This window comes from Loxodonta africana, chromosome 3, assembly GCF_030014295.1.
Source record: "Loxodonta africana isolate mLoxAfr1 chromosome 3, mLoxAfr1.hap2, whole genome shotgun sequence".
Taxonomy (NCBI): Eukaryota; Metazoa; Chordata; class Mammalia; order Proboscidea; family Elephantidae; genus Loxodonta; species Loxodonta africana.
The window spans coordinates 43,138,001-43,152,899 of record NC_087344.1 but is presented as its reverse complement, the minus strand read 5'-3'; the positions used below and the strand labels follow the sequence as shown (position 1 = coordinate 43,152,899).

The window sequence follows — 14,899 nt, the reverse complement described above, 5'->3', positions numbered from 1 at the left end:
ACCTTTTGGAAGCGGATCTTCAGGCTTTCTTCTGAGGTGCCTCTAGGTGGATTCAAACTGCGAGTCTTTCAGTTCGTAGTCCAGCGCTTAACCCTTTGTGCAACTCGGGGATTCTAAACCAGCATGGATTGTCTTCATTGCAAATAATTAAGTTTGTTTCTCCTAGGATGCGTTGTAGAAGTGGAACTCTTTACAAAGATGACTTTTAGAAGGTATCTTTTTACTGTAGTAGTGGACACATGGCATTAAGCATTGTCCAAAACCTATAGGACTGTATCACAAAGAGTGAATCCTAATGTAAACTGTGGGCTTTGGGTAATAATAACGTGTCACTATTGGTTCACCAGCTGTACCAAATGTATCGCAGGAATGCAAGATGTTAATAATGGGAGAGACCATGGGCAGGGAAAGGGAGCAAACAGGGACGCTGTATTTTCTGCAGTTGTGTCTATAAACCTAAACTGCTCTAAAAAATAAAGTCTATTTTTAAAAAGTGAGAATCAGGGTATCTTTTAATGGTTTCAAATTGGTTTGAGTCTTTTATATGTCACTGCAGTATAATGTGAAAGTGGAGGGTGGTTTTTAAACACAAGCTTATATGAATTAAGTGGTTTGTGACTTAGTTACTGAATTTTGTGTGCATTTTCAAATCTTTTGCCCTTTTTTCAGCGAGATGGGGGGGTACTGTAAAATGTCCTCACTATGAATGTAATACTTCACGTTGGCATTGCACTATTTTTTCCTGTTATAAAAAATCCTGTTTCCTGCTGGTGTGTTAAGTCAGTGGGGATTAAACTCTCACATTATGTAGGATTTGGCACTAGGCACCTTTAGAGGAAGGGATTAAAACAAGAATGATAGCTGCACCTTTGAGAGAAGATCTGACTTCTTCCTTTTGGTATTGCAAATGTATTGCAGGAGGTGCCAGGACATAAGTAGTTTTTGTTTTTAAAATGGCTAGAAAGCCGTACCACCCCATGGTAGGTGAATGTACCTTGTGGAAGAAAAGGCACAAAATGTGAAACCTGTCACTTGGTAACGCCAAGGGGCAGGCTGCCTGATGAACTGGTGAATTTGGAGCTGGCTTCAGCAGATACATAATAGTGGAAGGGAAAGAAGAGCGGGCTCTAGGTGGGGAAATTGGGCCCACTGACTGCTCATTGCTCTAGAGTGGCATTTGTCCTCTGTAATTCGTATAATGCAGATAATTCTTAGTGACTGAATTTAGAGTGTGTGAAGAGAGTGGGGGCAGGACCCACCCACTGGTTTATATAGTCGGTTTTGCATTGAAAATAGATGATAGTGTTTCATTTTTTCTTTTAACCAGCGAAGGTAATGCTGCTGGTAACTTGCCCTTCACTGTTACTGAGAGCACCAACATTGGTCACAAATGATCCATGGCTGCTGGGAGGGTCAGGACTTGCCTTGCTTTCAGAGCATCTTCCTCTTGACCATTCTCTTTAAAGAATTTGAACCTTTCTCTCTTATTTTATCCCAGAAAAGCATCTTCATACCACCAAGTTTTTCATACAGAAAAACTTGTCTTATCTGCCAGCACAGGTGGCTTGATGTTTTACTTTCTTGCCAACCTGTGAACGTTGGGGCGAGGTATGGTGGATCTGACAGCAGTGCCACAGAACACCTCTTGTAGCCCTCTCTTCCGAGTCTCAGTTGGAAGAGGCCCATTGGCTTTCTTCTTTATAGAGAGCAAACATTGGGGAAGCTCATGCTCATTTCTTAATATCTAAAATGGCTGAATAACGTTCACTTGCTCCAGACAGTGACAGAATGATACAGTTGAGTCAGGATAGTTTGGAGACTAATTGGCTGGGAACTCTTTCTACTGAGCAGTTCTTCAACTGTTTCCAGAAAAAGAAACTGCTAGAGGATTCTAGGTGAGCCCAGGCATGGGGCCTCTCTGAGGGAAGCGGTGAATCATCATGGCTGAGGAGGCTGTGAGAGTGGGAAGTCAAATAACTTTGTAGCTAAGTAGAGGAAATGCAATTTGAGGACTAGATTTTCCAGACTGGCAAATTAACAGTGTGTGTACCCTGATGCCTGGAAGCATTGTCTTCATATCTCCTTGCTAAGTGTGAACTAATTAAAAAAAAAAAAAAAAAAGAATTCAGGTTCCACTTCGGAAAGCTTAAAGGCGTGATTTATGTACTTTTCCAGCGGCATACATATCAGCATCAGAATACCAAATAGCCTAGCTTGGCCCTTTATGTGAGCATGTCCTGTAGGTTACAAAGCAGATCGCGTTTTCCTCCGTCACAGATCTTCTCTAGCCATCTCCTTAGCTCTGTACAGTTTCATAAAATTGGTTTCCTGAGTTAATTTACTACCCTAATTGGATTTTAAACTTCTTGAGGGAGAAAAGTATGTTTTAAACATTTCCGATAAAAAAAAAAAATTTTTTTTTTTTTCTTCTTAGTCCTTAGTACTGGCCTATGTGGATAATAGGCGCTCTGTTTCTTGATTTGATGGATTTGTTCTGTGTCTCTGAATAGCTGCTTCCTCATTCTTCAGGTGTGAGCTCAGATGTCACCTACTCTGGGAGGTTTGTCTGACTACCCTATCCATAGCGTCACCCGCTTTCCTTCTTAGTCACTCTCTAAGATGCTGCCCAGTTTTAATATCTTTATTGTTTTTCTGACTGTGATCATCTTCTGACATTATTTTCTTGATGGTTTGTTTGCTTGTTTGCCTTTCCTCAATGGAATAAAAGCTCTTAAGAACAAAGACCTCATTTGTCTTACTCTGTGCCTATCCCAGGACTTAGCACTCAGTCAGTAAACCACTGATGAGCCACTGAAGGAAAACTTTTGTGATGTAGAAGACTCTAGCCATAGACTTTAACAACCTGCGTTATGCAGATGACACAGCCTTGCTTGCTGGAAGTGAAGTGGACTTGAAGCACTTACTAATGCAGATCAAAGACCACAGCCTTCAGTACGGATTACACCATAAAGAAAACAAAAATCCTCACAACTAGACCAGTTAAAGAGTTTCTACGTGTACAATTCAGCGACACTGATTACATTCTTGGAGTTGCGCAACTGTTCTCATCCTCATTTTCTGAGTTGCTTTTCCCCCATTAACATAAACTCCCTGTTCCCTTAGGTTCCTATCTAATCTTTCAAGTTGGTGTTGTCAATTTGATTCCATATAGATAGTTCTTAGAGCCCTGGTGGCCCAGTAGTTAAGACCTAGGCTGCTAACCAAAAAATCAGCAGTTCATATCTACCAGCTGCTCCTTTAAAACCTTGTACGGGCAGTTTTACTCTGTTCTGTAGGGTCGTTATGAGTTGGAGTCAACTTGACAGCAATGGGTTTAGATCTTAAAACAGCATAATGCTCATGGCGAACCTTTTTTACTCATTAGCTAAAGAATTTATTGTGTGATTTTAAGAAGACTTCGGGATATTTTTGATTTAAGGTTTAGTGGTCATCTCAGGGTAATAGTTTCAGGGGTTCATCTACCCTCCATGGCTCCAGAACGTCTGGTTGTTGTTGTTAGGTGCCATCCAGTTGGTTCTGACTCGTAGCATCCTATGTACAACAGAACAAAACACTGCCCAGCCCTGTCCCATCCTCCTAATTGGTGGTATGCTTGCAGCCACTCTGTCATTCCGTCTCACTGAGGATCTTCTTCTCTTTTGCTGACTCTCTACTTTACCAAGCGTGATATCCTCCAGGGACTGGTCCTTCACGATAACATGTCCAAAGTATGTGAGACAAAGTCTTGCCATCCTTGCTTCTATGGAGCATTCTGGCTGTACTTCTTCCAAGACAGATTTGTTTATTCTTCTGGTAGTCCATGGTATATTCAGTATTCTTTGCCAATAGCATAATTTAAAGGCATCAATTCTTCTTCAGTCTTCTTTACTCATTGTCCAGCTTTCGCATGTGTATGAGGTGATTGAAAACACTAAGGTCAGGTGACCTTAGTCCTCAAAGTGATATCTTTGCTTTTTAATACTTTAAAGAGGTCTTTTATAGCAGATTTGCTCGATGGAATATGTTGTTTGATTTCTTGACTGCTGCTTCTATGGGGTCGATTGTGGCTCCAAGTAAAAATGAAATCCTTGACAACTTCCATCTTTTCTCCATTTATCATGATATTATTTATTGTTCCAGTTGTGAAAATCTGGAGTCCATGAGGATTTGAAATTCTGTTCTACATAGTCCCCCTCTTGATCAGGATTCTTCTGTGAAATCTTAGATCAAAATGTTCAGTAATGGTGGCCAGTCACTATCCAGTTCTTCTGGTCTCATGGCAAAGGAGGCAGCTATTCATGGAGGCAATTAGCCACACGTTCCTTATCCTCCTCCTGTTCATGACTCTCCTTCTTCGTCTGTTGCTACAGGTGAATAGAGACCAATTGTTGTGCCTTGGATGGCTGCTTGCAAGCTTTTAAGACTCTAGGCCCTATGCCTTGGCTTAGGAGATAGATCAGAAGCATTAAACATGTTATTAGGCCAATTAACTGGGATGTTCCATGAAACCATGACCCTAAACCTCCATGCCAAGGAAGCAGATCCCATGAGGTGTTTGATTATACATAAGCAGCCTCAGCAGCTACTCTTTGGTTTTCGTTGTTGTTATAAATATATCTATCACTCCACTTATGCCAATTCAACTTTTTACAGGTATGTAACTTATTGACAGCAATGAAGTAATCGGCTGTGCAGCCCTACCCTTAATCAATGCAGTTTTTCAGTGACATATTTAAACTACTCCATAGTGTTAATTGGCCTTTTAAAATGGTTTCTATTAAATTCACCCAATATTTAAGAAATCCCCAAAAACCCATATTTGAGAAATACTGTATGCAAAATACTGTCTTAAGTCCATTAGGCAGGAGAAAAGAGATCTGAATTAGTCTCTCCCTCAAGAATGATCAGCTCTGGTCAGCACAGCTGAACTATACCAAAAGCAAAGAAGTTTCCTGAATAAACCAAATGCTTCGAAGGCCAGAGTAGCAGGGGCAGGGGTTTGGGGACCATGGTTTCGGGGAACATCTAGGTCAACTGGCATAATAAAAACTTTTAGGAAAACATTCTGCATCCTGCTTTGGAGAGTGGCATCTGGGGTCTTAAACGCTAGCAAGCAGCCATCTAAGATGCACCAATTGGTCTCAACCTACCTGGAGCAAAGGGGAATGAAGAACATCAAAGACACAAGGTAAGTATGAGCCCAAGAGTTAGAATGGGCCACATAAATCAAAGACTACATCAGCCTGAGACCAGAAGAACTGGGTGGTACCCAGCTACAGCCAGTGATTGCCGTGAGAGGGAATACAACAAAGAATCCCTGAAGGAGCAGGAGAGCAGTGGGATGCAGACCCCAAATTCTAGTAAAAAGACCAGACTTAATGGTCTGACTGAGACCAGAGGGACCCTGGAGGTCATGGTGCCCAGACCTTCTATTTGCCCAAGACAGGAACCATTCTTGAAGCCAACTCTTCAGACAGGGATTGGACTGGACTACAAGACGGAAACACAGGGTGAAGAGAAGGAATGTGCTGTCTTATTAGGCGGAGAGAAACTAGTAGTATATAGCAAGGTGTATATGAGGTTTTGTATGAAAGACTGACTTGATGTATAAACTTCCACTTAAAGCACAATAAAAATTAAAACAAAACAAAATGACCAGCTCCATGAGGGCAGAGATGTTTGCCTGTTTTATTTACTGCTCTAGCTGCAATGCCTAGAACAGTGCCTGCTACGTAAAAAAAAAAAAAAAAAAAAAAACAACCAAAAACCCAGTGCCTTGAATAGAAATGGCTTCTGCACTCAAAGGGTTTAGAGGTGAGAAGTGTATGTCAGGGACCACCACACACTGGGGAGGGAGAGGGGTTGAGAAGTATGAGAATGGTGTCAGAGTGTGAGACTTGGGCAAGGGTGCCCAAAAGTGGTAGGAATTTGGTGAACAGAAGAGCTTTTTAAACAAAAGATAAAGGCAGAGTATTTTTGTTGAATATTGGAGTCTTTATGTAGCTTTGTGAAGCGAGTAGCCAGACACAGAGGTGGAAAGGTAAGTTGAACTCTTAAAACTATGTTGAAAAACTGGATTTTATTTTACTGTGGTAAATATATATGTAACAAAATATTTACCATTTCAACATTTTTCACATGTACAGCTCAGTGACATTAGCTTATGTTTATCATGTCGTTTAACCATTTCCCGTATCCATTCTCAAACTGGATTTTATTTGCTAGCCATTGGCGAACTATGAATTTTTTGGCAAGGTGAGCACATGATGACAGAACTATGCTTTAAGAAGGTTAAATGAGAGCTGGAAAGAATGAATTAGGGAACTTCTAAAATAACTCAGATGAACCAGAATGAAGGGTCTGATCCAGAATGTGGACAGTGAGAGTGGCTGGAAAGGGAGGATTTAAAATTATTGAGCAGTGTTTATCTGCAAAAAAAAAAAAAAAAAAGGACCTTGCTACCAATGAATTTACATCCTGGATAGAGAACAGTTACAGTCCAGTGAGATAATTAGAGGTAGGAATTAGATGCGCTGAGGTCAGAAGAACTCATGATGGCAGGTTACAAATGGCAGCTCAGAAAGGTTAAGTAATTTGCCTGAAGCCGTATAGTATATTCAGAGTCAGATTAGAACCTAGGTCTCTATAATTTTAAAGCCTGCACTTTTCCCTGAGTAATGGTCTCTAGAGAAGAAATGAGAAAGACCTGGAGATAGAATGTCCGGGACTTTCTGACCATGACTAACTGGTATGTGTGTGAGAGGGAGGAAGTGAGGAATCCTTTAAAGTTTTTCAGGCTTGGATGCAGGTTGTTTCCATTAGAAACTTTATGCCCAAAGCATTTATTATGAGTATAAGAAAAAAAAAAAGTAAAATACTAATGGAAACCCTGATTTATAGTGGTTAAGCTCTGTAGCTGCTAACCAAAAGGTCAGCAGTTTGAATCCACCAGATGCTTCTTGGAAACTCTATGGGGCAGTTCTGCTCTGTCCTATAAGGTTGCTAGTTTGGTTTTTATGAGTTTTGTTTTGCTCATTTATATTTCAAAATTACTCTTAAATTTTAGTTTCCTAGGCTGTATTTTTAATCCGAGGATGTCAGTCTGATCAACCCAGACTGGGAAGGGATTGTCTATTATGTGCTAAGCAGCTGTCCATTCCTTTTGTGGAATCCTGTGACAATTCCAGCTGCTTTCTTATGTGTGTCTCTATTTTCTTGCATACATTTTCTAATCTAGTCCTTTTGGTTTGGGTGCTATTTTGTCTTTCAACTAGAAACCACATAATTGTAAGATACAGAAACTTGTGAACAATGGTAAAATACGTTTTTTATCTGCTGAGCTGCATCTAGTGCATCTGCTGCGTCCAGTTACCGTATGAAATCTGGCTGTGGCATGAAGTTCACCTTTATCCTGACGTGACTTGTCCTTTAGTTGTACCCCCTTCTCCTGCTCTGGTTACCCAGAGCTTTAGCTGAATACAGGTGAGGAATGATATTAGTAGGTTTTTTTTTAAAGATCTTATTGTAAAGCATAGATACGAATACCCACACAAAGCATCTGTATAGACGAATGAATTGTTATAGTGCGTAACCACTTGTCTGGTCAAAAAATAGAACTTTGGCAGCCATCTCAGACCCCCTATAACGATAGTCCCCTCCTTCCCTACGAAATTAACCACTGCCCTGATTTTTATAGTAATCATTTCTGTATGTTCCTATATAGCTTTCTTACCCAAGTGTGGATTCCAGTATGCTATAATCTTACCCATAATGTGTCTTTTAAATCTATTATAATCTACAGATTCTCCCCCTCCATCCCTTTATTTTCCTAACACTTTGTTGAAGAACTCAAGCCATTTGACTTTGAGAGTTTTCCCACAATTTGGCTTTTACTGATTGCATCATGCAGTTAAAGATGGTCCTCTATTCTTTATTTCTCCAGTGTTGGTAGCTGTGGTTCCAGAGGCTTGATAATATTCAGGCATGATCCCTTTGTGTAAGATTGCAGGTGGTATAGTTAGCTTTCATCCAGAGGTACAAAATATGTTTTTTCCTTTTTTTATGTTATTAGCCTGTATCCATTAATTCTTTAGGAGTTGGAAAATTGTGGTATTTTATCATTTCATTTTCATTTATTGTTGTTGTGGTGTGCCACTGAGTCAGTTAGCTGGAATAATTTCACATAGTAGTGCTTCATGTTGGCAGAAAAAAGGCTTGATTCTTTTCCCTTTTTTACCCAATTTTTAAATAATGCTTTGGTACTCTGTTATCCTCACAAGGTGACCAATTACATTAAAAAAAAAAAAAATCATTGTGAACTCATGGAGTTAAACGTATTTCATGGGTTTCAGTTAATTGCAATTCTTATCCTTACTGGAGCTCAGATTGTCCCATCTTTGCCTAGTGGGAACCACTTCATATTGGCTCCAGAGTCCTTTTGATATGACTCTAGTAATCTTTGACAGTTTTCTTATTATCTATATGTTCCATTCTCATCTTGTACATTTCCTGCAACAGAGTCGTAATCTGCATTTCTTCTGGAATCCCTGGTTTCTTTTAGTGGGAAATTATACTTCAAGAGCACAGTCTGGGCCCTTTGGGTCTCACTGCTGCTGAGTTGGTAATTGGTTCTTGTAATAATGACACTATATTTTCATGTAGCTTGCCTGCTGAAGTGAAGATCATGCCAAATTACTTGATATCACTTATATTGCTAGTTAATTTTGGAAATATCTCTCCCTTTTACTATTTGTATTTTGATAGTTTTTAACCTCCTTTTATCTTGTTTTGTTATAGTCACCCTGTAGAAGATCCTTGCTCCTACACAGTGTGCAACCTAATTAGATGCAACCTAGTTTGAATTACCTCTGCCCTATTTTTCATATCCTTGTTGCTTTGGTGATATTTATATAGAAAATTCACTTGTGCATAAATAGCACTGTATTAATTTTATATATTTATCATACAGTCCATTTTATGAATGTCATTTTTATAGAAGGAAATTGGATATTATATTTAAATAATAATATGTGTTTTTCCTAATGTCGACTGAGAGGACTTTATGGAGAGCGTCTGAGTTCATGCTTTATGTACCATATGTTTTTGTGGATGATCTCAGAAAGAAGCTCTTAAGAGTCTGTTCAGATATATTTACTAGAAAATGGCATGGCAGTGTTTATTTGCGAGGTACTGTGGGTTGGGAACTTTAAAATGATTACCCTGGTGCATTTCCCTTTCATTGTTCGATATCTGCCTCCCTCAGGGAAATTGCAGGATAAATGTGGCCAGATTTTTGAAAGACTGTAAGTTTCTGCTGTGTAAGAAGCTTCCATTTTTGTGAAATTTGAATATAACACGAAGGTTTTATGAACCCTCATTAAAATATGTTGCTTCCTATAATTTTTTTTTTTTTTAATGTTTCACCTTTGTTACCTAATTGGTGGCTGTTTTCTATACCATATAACGGTATCTTAAGATACAGACTACACATTGTAATCTCATGACTAGACTAACAAAATACACTAGATTGATTGCATTTGTAACACTTTTTGGAAAGACTATCATGGTATTATCTGATTACAACAAGACATTATTATTTCTTTGGCTCTATTACATGATGTAGGCACAATAATGAATTTTTTCACAGAAGCTAAATCTGGGTTTGTGGTATAATGTGCACAAATGGAGAACCTAAAATGGAATACTTTTGTTTAGAAAATATGATTTATTTTTGTTTAGAAAACTATGATTTATTGTAAGTTACTGGTTTATTTAAAACTTGGCTTTATAGAAGCCAGCTTGTGTTTAATGAATTGTCTACGAGTAATCTACCTTGAGCATTGTTTAACCCTGGTGGCACAGTGGTTAAAGCACTAGGCCGCCAACTGAAAGGTTGGTGGTTCGAATCCAGCAGCTGCATCACAGGAGAAAGATGTGGCAGTCTGTTTCCATAAAGATTACAGCCTTGGAAACCCTATGGGGTAGCTCTACCCTGTCGTGTATGATCGCTATGAGGCAGGATTGATGTTAATGGGTTTTTTTAAATTCTTCCTTTTTTTGTAGTACCTCATGGTGATGGGATAACATTAAAGAATTTTTCTCCCCACTCTTGTGCTATAACAAATAGATGGCTGGGTGAGGAGCTGGCTTAGTTAGTATGTAGGAGCATCAGACATATTATTCACTAGATTTAGGACCAGGTAAAGGTTTTAAAATTGTAGGTTGTAAGTAGTCCTTTTGGAAACCCTGGTGGTGTAGCAGTTAAAAGTTATAGCTGCTTACCAAATGGTTGGCAGTTCAAATCCACCAGGTACCCCGCCGCCCCGCCCCGCCCCGATCGGGGCAGTTCTACTCTATCCTATAGGGTCACTAAGAGTTGGAATCGACGACAGCGGTGGGTGGTTTTTAAGTGGTCCTTTTTTTAGACTACTTTGTTACTTGGGTAGTTCTGTCTTTTTCTGTGGGTGTGTTTTATCGCCATTGATTCAGTCACTCATTCATTCCTTTAGTAGAGTGTCTTTTATGAGCAAGGCACATGGTTTTAGCTCCTGGGAATATCTGAAAGCGAAACTGGTGATATCACTGCCCTTAGGGTCTCTTGGGGTGCTGGGTGGGGATATGGACAGTAAATACACATTAGAGTATGGCAGGTAGTGCTAAGTGTAGTCGTTCTTAAACCAAACGTCTAAAGTTCAGACATTTTATGAAATAGTCTGCATGGAATACACATTTTCTTGAGAGAGATAAGTCTCAGCAAAAGTTAAGAACCATTGTCGTAGAGCCTGATTTGAGGTGTAGTTACCCGATACTGATTTCTGTGTAAATGCAAAGGGCCAGTAGCCTCTATAAATTCCCCAGGCAGTTGATTCCACTGTCTCCTCTTCCGTGTGTTCAGATTAAATTTTTCTTGGGTATTGTTTCACTTTATGTCCCAATAATTATTTTACTGCCAATTAGAACTCTGGCAGTTTTTGTTGTTAGCCTATTTGACATAACATTGATGGTAGAACTAGAAAATGGTTTCCTACAATTCCCTCTATAGTTATTTCCAACCTCAAATTCTAGAATATGGTAGTATTGTTAATAGTAAGTGGTGACTGTATTATCTGTTAATTACCGAGAGTCAGGCTGTTGTTTTCTTTTGACAGTAAAAGCTTTTCTGAACATAGAGGATTAGAGAAGTTATCTTGATCTCTGTTCAAAAGATCTTCATTTGGTGGTGCTAGGCAGAGAACTTGAATGTGTGTGGAATTTAGTTTGCATAAGTCCCTGCAACAAGTCATGCAGACACCAGCCCAGGTAGACAGTGGAGAGCCCAGAAGGTCATGGTCTTGTGCCTAATGGCAGGTCAACTTTGGTCTCCAAGCAAGCAGGTTTCTTTGTTCTCAAACACTGGGAAATGAGTAGATCTTTGGGGGTAGGTGGGCTGCCTCATTTCTGTGGAATGCTTGGCCTAAGACAATGACTTCTTAGATATTAATATAACTTCGCTAGTAGGCTTGACAGAAGCTCCTTTTTTAGATGTATTTATTTTTCATATAAAGGATCTTTAACTATTTTGTATTTTAACACAAGAGGCAGATGTCTCCAGCTCTGTGCTGGGCTTTGCAGCATGTCCTGTCTTCTGAATGTTTCTTTCAACTTGGGTAGCTCTGTTTGTGAGAAGGCCAGAGCCCTTAGTGAGATGTTCTGGGAAAGAGGACCCCTTGATATTTGAAAGGTGAGAAATCCATTTTAACCATGTGATGGCTTCCGACAGCCCCACTGCTGGATTCTGCTTGTTTTAATGTAAGTGATAGATGCTCTGGCTGGTTGTGTTCAGTAATTGGATGTGAACTATATAAGTGACATTTCATGGCAAATGTGAGGGCACCGTGGATGGCATTTGATTTCAATGTAGGCTGCCTTTAGGTTTAAAGGTAGAAACCATAATAGAATTTAATTATCAGAGCATATATTCAAAGATTAGTTCGATGCATTTGTAATCCCCTTAGTTGTTAGGTAACCGTTTGGTTATTGTGCTTGACACTGAATGTATGTGATTTATAAGGCCAGTGTGTGCAGTGCAGCAATAGAAATGCTAATAAGGCTGTGTGCAGGGAGGACTGCCATCAATACTTTGTTAGCAGCTTGCTGCCAAGCAGTCTTCTTGGAAAGACATAATCTGTAATCAAAGAGGAGTTTGTGGAAATAGCAAAGAGAGACAAAGATGTTATGATAAAAAATGGTGCTCATTGCTTTATTTCAGGGGAGATTTCAGTTACATCTAATTAATGACCCCTCCCCCCCTTTTGAGTATGTGAATAGGATTGGTAATATTATATTTTCATTTCAGGGCTGGTTTTATAAGGTAACATTGAGTGGTATATCTTATGTGCAGTAAGAGATTCTAGATTCCATATTTAAAGGCTCATTGTTGTTGTTAGGTGCCGTTGAGTTGGTTCCGACTCATAGCGGCCCTATGCACAACAGAACGAAATATTGCCTGGTGCTGTGCCATCCTTACAATCGTTGCTATGCCTAAGCTCATTGTTGCAGCCACTGTGTCAATCCACCTCGTTGAGGGTCTTCCTCTTTTCTGCTGACCCTATACTCTGCCAAGCATGATGTCCTTCTCCAGGGACTCATCCCTCCTGACAACATGTCCAAAGTATGTAAGACGCAGTCTCGCCATCCTTGCCTCTAAGGAGCATTCTGGTGTACTTCTTCCAAGACAGATTTGTTCATTCTTTTGGCTGTCCATGGTATATTCAATATTCTTCGCCAGCACCACAATTCAAAGGTGTCAACTCTTCTTCGGTCTTCCTTATTCATTGTCCAGCTTTCATATGCATATGATGTGATTGAAGATACCATGGCTTGGGTCAGGCGCACCTTACTCTTCATGGTGACATCTTTGCTCTTCAACACTTTGAAGAGGTCCTTTGCAGCAGATTTGCCCAATGCGATGCATCTTTTGATTTCTTGACTGCTGCTTCCATGGGTGTTGATTGTGGATCCAAGTAAAATGAAATCCTTGACAACTTCAATCTTTTCTCCTTTATCATGATGTTGCTTATTGGTCCAGTTGTGAGGATTTTTGTTTTCTTTATGTTGAGGTGTAATCCATACTGTCTGTCAGTTTGTCGTACTGTGGGGGCTTGTGCGTTGCTGTGATGCTGGAAGCTATGCCACCGGTATTCAAATACCAGCAGGGTCACTCATGGAGGACAGGTTTCAGCTGAGCTTCCAGACTAAGACAGACTAGGAAGAAGAACCCGGCAGTCTACTTCTGAAAAGCATTAGCCAGTGAAAACCTTATGAAAGGCTCATTAGACTCAGTAAAATTGTGATCGTTTTTGAGGTCAGGTTGTCTGTATAAGGATGGCATGTATGGAGGGCAAAGGAACGTGTGTCTTTCTTCCACAAGCAATTGAGAACAGGTGTGGTTGCTTTGTGTTTATCTGCCTTAATACTTTTAGAAGTTTTAAGTGAAAACGATTGGGCCCCTAACTGTTGGCAGTGGACAACTGTAATTACATAGGCTTGTTCCTGTTCAGTTTTATTTTTAAACAGTCTGGTTGGTGCATGTTCAACTCTGTTAGTCATATACTGTCTTATCATTCACTGGAAGGCTGATAATAACAAACCAAAAAAAAAAAAAAAAAGGCAGAAATACACTGTAGAAAGAAAACAAAGGCTGGTGACATAAAGCAATCTGTGATTATTTTTGAATAGGTAATACATTCAGTCACATGATTCAAAAGCCAAAAAATATGAAAAGGTACGCTGACAAGACTGCCTCCCATCCTTGGGCTCTTATCTGCCCAAGTTCTTTCACCTCACACCCCACCCCACAAAGGTAATCATTGTCATCAACATTTATGGGTATTCTCCAAAAGTGTCTCTGTGTAGGTACAGTATAAGCAAACAAATGCTCTCAAATTATGTACTTTATTCCACATCTTGCTTTTAAGAATATATGTTGGAGAGCTTTCTGTATTGGTATATAAAAAGTTTCTTATCTCCTTTCCTCTTTAAAAGAGAAAAAAAAAATATAGTCTTCATGGTATTCCATTGTGTGGATGCTTCATAATTAACTTAATTAAGTTCATTGTTAATGGACATTAGGTTGCTACAGTGCATAAACTTGTTTATGTTAATTTTGAATATATGCAAATATATTTCTAGGATAAATTATCATAGATAGTACTCCTGGGAAAAAGGTAAATATATTTCTAATTTTGGTAGATATTGCCAAATTGCCCTTCCTTAGAGTTGTACCAATTTATATTTCCGTAAAAAAATACATGAGAATCTGTTTCCCCAGCTCTTGCTGGCAGTGTTTTCAAATTGGATTTTTGCCATTCTGAGCAATATATTCTTGAGTTAATTTTAATTTTTCTCATTATGATTTTATTTTTTACATTTCAGTCTTTGACCTATTGGAATTTATTTTGGTATGAAGTATGAAGCATGGATACAACTTAATTTTTTTCAAGATGACTTCCCACTAATCTTGAGACAATGTATTAAAAATAAAAAGTTCATCTTCCCCCACTAGTTTGAAATGCCATCTTTATCATAGACTAAATTTCTGAAAGTAATTTAGCTGGCATTTATCTTTACAATTACATGTCACTTTCTTCTTAATTATTATACCCAACTTTAAGTCTAATTATTTGTCATAATGGTCTTCAGTGACCAATGCCTGTATGTATGCTCTTTTATAAATTAGCACTGTAATACATTTTCCCAATTTTTTATCAAACCTACAGAAAAGTTCCAAGTACAGTACAAAGAACTTTTTATCTTCAGTCATTTACAAGTCACCAAATGCCCCATCAACCCTTGAAATTAAGTATGTATTTCTTACAAACAAGGACATTTTCTTATATAACCTACAGGTCAACAATCATTC

The 14,899-nt window shown here is 39.0% G+C and overlaps 1 protein-coding gene across 22 annotated transcripts in view; it reads left to right on the top strand.

The window, feature by feature from the left end:
- RERE (arginine-glutamic acid dipeptide repeats) overlaps positions 1-14,899 on the top strand; it is a 473,241-nt gene that overhangs the window by 232,055 nt on the left and 226,287 nt on the right. The window lies entirely within an intron of this gene.